The sequence below is a fragment of the Oxyura jamaicensis genome, chromosome 6 (assembly GCF_011077185.1).
Source record: "Oxyura jamaicensis isolate SHBP4307 breed ruddy duck chromosome 6, BPBGC_Ojam_1.0, whole genome shotgun sequence".
Taxonomy (NCBI): Eukaryota; Metazoa; Chordata; class Aves; order Anseriformes; family Anatidae; genus Oxyura; species Oxyura jamaicensis.
The window spans coordinates 24,390,871-24,399,260 of record NC_048898.1 but is presented as its reverse complement, the minus strand read 5'-3'; the positions used below and the strand labels follow the sequence as shown (position 1 = coordinate 24,399,260).

Sequence of the window (8,390 nt, the reverse complement as noted above, 5' to 3'; positions counted from 1 at the left end):
AAAGTAAGCCTGTTTGGAAGTTGTAAGTCTGAGGCACTGTCTAAAGAAGCCAAAAAAAAACAAAAACAACAACAACAAAAAAAAAACGTACAGAGCCCAATTTACTCCTAAAAGGCAGTAAGGAAATTCATGGTTCAAGTAAATTGTTCCTTAAATGGGAGCAAAGTTTGGCTAGCTGGCAGGAATCTCTTTCTCCTTTGAATTCATCCATTCCTTTCCAGAAACCCCAGCAGACAATTCCAAAGTCACCATGTCTGCCTGTCCCCTCCTGATTAGTAACACATTAAAATAAATTGCCTATATTTCCATCTACAGTAATTCATCCATGCTGAACCCAGTGCTTTCTCCCAGAGAAATGAGGTCTCTCTCCTTCGAGCTATTTATTTTTATTCATTATTTTATTTTATTATTATTTATTATTATTATTATTTATTTATTCAAGCTTTTTTTTTTTTTTTTTTTTTTTTTTGCAATTAGGAGGAGGTAAAGTGAAGCCAGGTGAAAAGCAGATAACACCTTTCCAAAGTTTAAAAGCAGGAGTCAGAAAGTTTGTCTATGCCTGACAGCTGTGTCAACTGCTAGTAGGCAGAGTTTTTCACAAAGAAGAAAATTTCAGAATATTTCTTACATTCCAACCTTGTATGTCATCAGATGGCTTTGGCATTTTCTGTACTGATGATGTTCCTGTTCACTGCATATCCCATTAAACCTGTAAGAACCTTCAACAGACACTCCACAAATAGGGGCATAGAGTTAGATTGAATGAGAAACTATTGGCCCTGTCTGGGACACTGGCATTTATTTTCCCTGAGAAAACTCTCTCTTTCTTCTTCCTGGGGCTACCTACTTTGCCTACTTTTCAACCCCTACTCTACTTCAGGACAGCTTCTGATCTTGCATGACTTTATTTATATTAAAGCTGAACTCCATCCTGATATGGATCAAAACCTGTTTCTACTTTTTCTTCTTCTGTTGCAATGGGCTAGTAGAATATAAGATGTTGATGATAAATATATATGTATGATTTTATGGCCATACATGGAGACACTGGAGAATAGTTAGCTCCTGCTTTCTGACAGCCTAAGTTCAAGTACTCCTTGGCTATTCTATTGTTTTTCTTTCTGTGTCTAAGAGCTACAAGGTCCTTTTTCAGACCCTCCTAACCTGATGTAGCAACACTACATGCCACTATACAGGTCAGGTCATCTACCTCAGAGAAAGCTGTTTTTCAGAATGCCCCAAAGCTTTCTTTTCATTGGGGTCACATTGCTATTGGTCTTGGCCTTACAAAGTAGAAATTAAAATTTTTAAAAAAGGGAACAAACATAAATGTAATGTGGTCATCTGCCTGGAGTAATCCTGGCAGGTCCTTGCCCATAGTTTCTGCTCTGAGGTATAATCAGGCCCATGATAAAACTTCCTGTGTGTTTCAGGTTCCTTTTGAACAAGGCTTAGGATATATCCAGAGAGCAAGCTCGGGGAACCATATGCTATGGTAACACAGCAGTTTCAAAATCAGTGCTTTTTCAGGGGAAAATGAGAAAGTGCCACTATGCATGTAGCTTTTTGTCTGCAGCTGCATGGAGTAAAGCAGCTGCAGCACTCTGTCCCAGGTTACTCTGCAGTACAAAAAACAGAGCACACACATGATCAGTTATTGTGCTTCAGGTGAGGGGGAAATTCAGATTCTAGCTGTAGACCAGTGGCTTTCTAAACCACACTGACTCATCCATGTCTTAACTTGGAGATACACAGCACATTTGTCATATTTATTATTTCTCCCTCCCCCCTTATAAAATCAAACTGTTTTTTCAGGCTGATTCCTATTTCCCCCTCCAAATCTTGGCTTCTACTAGCTGCCATAAACCACTGAAATGATTCTCAGGTACTGCAGGGCATGAAGGATGGGTCCCGCCGCACTGCTGCTCAAAGAACAATGCATCACCTGTCTTAGCTGAGATACACTAGATTATATCTTAGATACCCCTCTCCTCAGCACATATCTCTAGTGCTGCTGACAGCACTGCATCACACAGGCAAGTTAATGTCCACTCATTTGTATCAACACACTTTTGCCCTTGACCTTTTAGAAACACATATCACACACTTTGCATGCTAAAATGTTAGGCAAATGAGGTGAGTCTTGCGTTCCCAAAACCTTTCATCCACAGGGGTTGTGAGTACAGAAGAGCTGCTAGGCATCTAAGCCAGGACAGAGTGAGGTACTAAACCACATCTAGTGTCAAAGCCACAATCAGCCCTTGCATGAAGTGAATGTTTGCCTGATTTTAGAAAGACAAATTCTATTTGCTGAATGCTTCAACAGCACTAAGGGGTTGACAGTTAACCAGAGTGCCTTAAAGGAGAAAGCCAACAAGAACAGAATAATGTCCTAAGGCCAAAAGTGTGTATAGCTGCAATTTTCTGTAGGAGAGTATCACAACTGCCTAACCTCTTGGTATAAACCTTACCTGGTTCCTGTCTCATGACTACACATCTTTGGCCCTTTGTATTCAAGACAGACCACCTGTCCTGGTTTCAGCTGGGAAAGAGCCCTGACAGAGAAGAGGCTTGGGGTGCACCAGAAGCTTGGAGGAAACACAGCCAGCACAGTTGACCCAGATTGACCAAAGGGATGTTCTATGCCATGTAGTGTCATGCTGAACAATAAAACTGGTGGAAGTTAGTCAGGGGGCCAGCATTGCTTGGGGACTGGCTGGGCATTGGTTGGCTGTTGAGGAGCAATTGCATTGTGCATCACTTGCTTTGGGTTTGGTTATTACCACAATATTTATTCATGAATTTATGATTAACCCTGGTGGACTGAAGAGAGCCATATCACATGAATCTGTTACTGTGTTTTATATGACAACCTTTATCTAGGAAAAGAAGATAGCAGTCTATCTAGGCTGGCTGGGCACAGCAAAATTGTTACTCCCTTCCTGCCAAAGCCTTTGAGAGCTATGCTGGCTGCTGCTAGTGTCAAGGGAGGTGGTGAGGTCTGCAGGAAGGCAGCTTCTGCACCTTACAGCAACCCAAGTTGCATCCCCTGATTGACCCTAACTAACTTGCTGACAAGAGCAGCAAACATTAATTAATTAATTAAGCATGATATTCTATGCTCTTTCACTATCTAGCTACCCTAATTCTGTCTCTTGCATTTTATTTTACCTTTCCTTTAGTAGTCTGGTCCCAGCCTCTTAAGGGTGTTGGCAACAAAATTTAATGTTGTCTCCACTACTGAGAAGCTTTTAGCTGGCTCCTTCCGTTGTGCACTGCAGCATCTTCCACAGACTAATTGCTTTAGATTAGATGTTTATCTTCAGCAGAGCAAAATATGAAGTCAAAGGGAGATAGTGTGACTGGTCCTAGCTGGTACAATCAGTAGGAATGTAAACAGCCCAGATTTCCCTTCTTCTGTCCTTCTTTATACAGTTTTCCTCAGTTGCTGACTCTGGGAAGAACTGACAAGAACTAGACAAGCTCTTTTGCTGTGTTTCCAGCTCAGCTCTGGGAAAATAAATTACTATTAAGAAAAACAAAATAAAACAACAACAAAAAAAACACTTAACTACTGTATGCTGAAAACAGTCAGTTTAGTCTTCTTCTAGGAAACAGTGTGTGCAGTGTAGGACGATAGGACTTGCCATGCCTCATCTGTCTTTAATGGATTTTTATATACTTAAAGATGTACAAAACCACTGACGATGTTACTCCAGTATTTCACGTGCTTCTTAAAATTAATTACCTTACCAATATCAGGCTGCAGAAACTGCTTTTTCCAAAACTTCCTAACATTCCCAATATCCCTGTTAGCCCAGAGTGCTCACTGTAATCAGCTGTTATAAGTGTTCCCCTCCACATTCTTCCAATCCATCTCCTTCCTGCTTGTTTTTACTATTCAGTATTCCCAACTGTTTCATATACATGGAAAACCCATTCTTAGTAATTAGGTAAAATTACTTACACCTGCTTAGTAACATACTGCATTTTTTTCTAAAGTCAATGACAACATTTTCTCCAAGGACTTCATTTTAAATGAAAAATGAATTTAAGATGTTTTTCTCTCCTCCTCTTCCTGTTTCTTCCCAATTCCATGTATTGCTTGTGACCTTTTAACAGTCACCCAATAATTATTCGTAAATATTAATCTTGGAACATGTCAGGTTGACAGGTCACCAGCTTTTGTGTGAGCAAAAGTCTGTTAAACTGAATTTAACACTGAACGTGGGTGGCACCCACTGTGGCAGTAGGCATGACACAATTACAGCCTTGCTACTGTCCAGTAGGTACAGCTGTGCTGCTCAGCACTAACTGCACAAAAAATGATTCATACCCAAACTGGGCAAGCAAGATTAATGTATGCACTGCATATACTTCCTGAGCACTAGACTTTGTGTGTGTGTGTGTGTGTGTTATAATACTAGAGATTGAAGGATGTTTAAACAATGTAATACCTGAAGTTGCAGTTAACTAAAACTAAAAATCAAATAGTAATAAACTGAGTTTTCCAGATAAACCAGCTAGAATCAAACCATATACAGCCCATTAAGTATTTACATAAATTTAATAACCACTAAATTTTTACTGCAAGTCATTGGAATTTCTATTAAACCCAGTGGCAGCTTGCTGAAGAATGCTGCCCACATGGCTGCTTTTAAAATAGAATCTGAGCATCCTGCAATCTTTAATGAGTTTATTCCCACCTCTAGTAAGTCAGAAAGTATTTTTATCCCTATTTACTAGATGAGTTACTTTACAGAGAAATCCCCTCATTTGCCTAAGGTCATTTAAGTACCTACATGACAGGACAAGAACTAAACTTGGCTTTCTCATATCCCAGTCTACAAACATAACCACTGGATTGGCCAGTGATTGATTTGAACCACTCTTCAGCCACTCACTTTTAAACAGGCATGACAGAATCTCTGCAGTATGTCTCCATTGGACTGTATACAATAAAACTTCCAGTATATTATGGAATAAATGTCAATACCAACAGTTTCCCTCTCTTCTTTCCTCTTCCCAGAACCCATTACAGCTCTTTTTATTCTAAGACAGGAGAACAGGCAGGGAACACAGTACATGTTCAGTCCTTGGCAAAAAAAAAAAAAAAAAAAAAAGACCTTTTTTCTGTGCATTTCCCACTGTATCTGCACATCATACTGCTTCTGACATCAGATATGCAGTGACTTGGTACTCAGGTCTTCAAAGATGACATGAAAGAGATGAACCCTTTAGGGACTATTATCCTACCCTCCCTCCTAGCTTTCCTATGTACCACATTCATACTCATTCCTGTTACTACATTTGTATGCATTTAAAAGATTTAAAATCTGTAAACATTTTTTCAGGGTAGCGATAAGGTCTTTTGTGCAGCGAAGGCATCAAACCCTTTACTGAGGTACAGGTATATTACAGCCACAACATCTCCCACACCTATTAAAAACAAACAAACAAAACAACCAAAACCAGTTCTGATTAAAAATATCAGAATGATATCAGAAAGGTTTGTCTGGTGCAATTTTCCCTTGAATAGCACATACTACATTCTGTCCCCTTTTCCATTAATGTATGTCTCTTTTTATTCTTTCTTTCAAGGTTTGAACAGTCTATTTTGTAAACTATTATACATGAATCAGCACACAATCTACTGACTAATTTACCCCAGCAAATGACAACTTGTGAGAATTCAGCAGCAGAGCAATTGCCAGGAGACACCTTTCACAGCAGTCATAAGGCTATTCCAGGCTACAGTGGAAAGCCACCTTTTCAGTAAAACTGGTAATGGATTTCTTTCAATGCTAGGCCAGCAAGATCTACAGAAAGGATTTTATTTATTTATTTCAATGTTGCAAGGATCTGATTATCTGATCTTAACTGCAATCATTTTGGGACCTTGCATGGGGCTCGTTCCATATTCCTCAGAGAGTGTGGGAAGCTGTTGCTGACTTTGGTGGAAAATGATGAGCCCTTTTATGCCTTCTCAGTAATCTACTCATAAACACATTTTTTTCTAGCTTTGTTTTTTATTGCTTAAATAGATTTGGTATTTCCCTACAGAGGAGGTGATAGGTACTACAGAGACAAAGTACATATAATAAAAATTCAGTACCAAAAAAAAAAAAAAAAGACAACTGTGTAATATAACCAGCAATAAGGTCCTTAATTATTGTTATTGAACCTTGAATATATAATAGGTCTTCTTTTGTTTTATGCATTCCCTTCAACAGTTTCAACATTCTCCTTCAGCAATTCTTCTCTGTGCAGTATCTAACAACAAATAATTACACAAGCCCTCTTCTGGCTGTCAAAAAAATAAAAATAAAATAAATCCTGAGATGCTATACCAAGAAACAGAAAAAAGTAAGGAGCCTACAAATTTCTTTTTAAATATCAGTTTCTCTAGACACAACCCTGACTTGGAAATAGAAGTCAGGTTACTGACAGGTGATTGTGAGTGTTGAATTTGTTTTTATTTGTGCTTGAATTTGTTCATGTTGGTTTGGGGATCCTTTGCTTAATGCCTTTGGGACCTGAACTGGCATATTGTATATTTAAAAGAAATGTAATAAAAACAATTTAGCACCTTTCCCCTGTGTTTGCATTCATTATTTCACACTCATGGGAGAGAATAAATTGTTAATATATATATATGTATTTATATTTATTCCTATATATATGTACATTTTATTTTATTTTATTTTATTTTGTGTCAGAGTCAGGATTTGCTAAGCTAGAGGCAAAAATTTTGTCTCTAACAGGAGTAATCATTTTCTCAGAAACAGTATTCACTGAAATAAGATGAGGATGCTGCTATATTCAAAATACGCAACTATTGCCTATGTAATTTCTCTACTTCCACAAGCAGCCTATATCCATCCATGGAAATGGATTCTTTTCTGTGACATTGCTGGGTTTTATGGACATTAAAGTTGAGAGTTGCTGTGGGGAGAAGGTATTCTCAGATTCTCTGTTAAAAATCAGATCATACCCTGTCTGTACTTCTTAATGATTAGTTGATCAAATGTCAATAAAAGGCCCTCTCTTGTATTTTCTAGTATCTTGCAATGAGCTCCAGGTGGAGTTTTCTCCATGGCTCGGATTCTCACAGATCCATCTCACATTTATTTTCTGGTTTCTAATAAGACCGAAAGTCATAGGCAGCATTACCTCAGCTGAAGATACTTTCTGATCTATCAGGTTTCATAATACTTGCTAGAATTTAATCTTAGAGACTTCTGCCGTTTGACCTTTTGTCTCATCTCATTGTAATTGATGAATTAATTACAAAATTATTAGGGAGGACGGTCAAGTAGTTGAGCAGTTCATCCCTAAAGAGTGAATACGTAAACCATGCTTCATTAGACAGCCAAGGTAAAAATACATTTTGGTTCACTGAAACAGACTCATAGATTTATTCGTCTTACTATAAGACCTTAATTCACAACCCCGCTGTTGTTACCTGTTGAGCACTGCAGCTTAGTCCAGTATATCATAGCTAGACACTGCATAGAGCTGATTTGAAAAAACAAGCAGTGTGATGCATTGTACAACTTTGAGCCAATATGTCACATGACAAATTACATGAGTATTTTCACAGTACGTGCATAAGAAGAGAAAGATGTGGTGGCCCTTTATCTGGGACATGGAAGGACAACAGTTAGTGCAAGTAGAGAAAGAAAGAGAAAACATGACAGAATAAAATGCAGAATAATTTAGTTTGGAATTGATTGCTGGAGGTCTGTAGACCAATTTCCTTATCAAAGCAGAGGTAACTATGAAGTTACCAGATGTACAAAGCCTTATCCTGTCCAGTTTTGCAACCATACAAAGGCAGAGAACTCAGTGTCTCTGGGCAGTCTGATAAACAGGGCAAAATTGACAGATCTACACATTTCCTGATAAAGCCCTAGTCAGCTCACCCAATATCTAGGGTCTGTATTTTGTTATTTGTTTTCCTCATATCTATGAAGATCTGAAATGTTACTACCACTGAAATCATTGTACCTAAAGCTTCTATGGACATCACACCCCTGACCTATTCTCCCTTATTCATGAGTATAAAAAATAACGTATAAAAATATTATTCATTTGAAAGCCCCTGTTTTGCAATCCATGAAGGATGCCTATCTGTCTCCACGAAGGCTATTTCATCTCTTAAAAATTCCTGTCATACTCAAATAATCCTTTTAGAGGAGGGAAAAAAAAAAAAAAAAAAAAAGTACTATGGGGAAGCACTATGGGCCGGTTGTGCTCCAGTAGAGGATGTTGTCTTCATGATGGAAAGAGGCAAAGACTGTGCTGATGGCCTGAAATACTTGGGAAAGAACTGTTCAAAATACAGCTTAAAAAGGGGTCACTGGTAAATAGACCCAATTGTTTCTAAC

The 8,390-nt window shown here is 38.3% G+C and overlaps 1 long non-coding RNA gene across 1 annotated transcript; it reads right to left on the bottom strand.

Moving 5' to 3' along the window:
- Positions 1 to 2,914: 2,914 nt before the first annotated feature.
- LOC118169490 lies at positions 2,915 to 3,882 on the bottom strand. The gene is made up of 3 exons (XR_004752153.1): positions 3,831 to 3,882; positions 3,172 to 3,526; positions 2,915 to 3,071 (listed from the first exon to the last, which is right to left on the bottom strand). It is a non-coding gene; the product is annotated as an uncharacterized LOC118169490 (long non-coding RNA).
- Between the last annotated feature and the right edge of the window lie 4,508 nt (positions 3,883 to 8,390).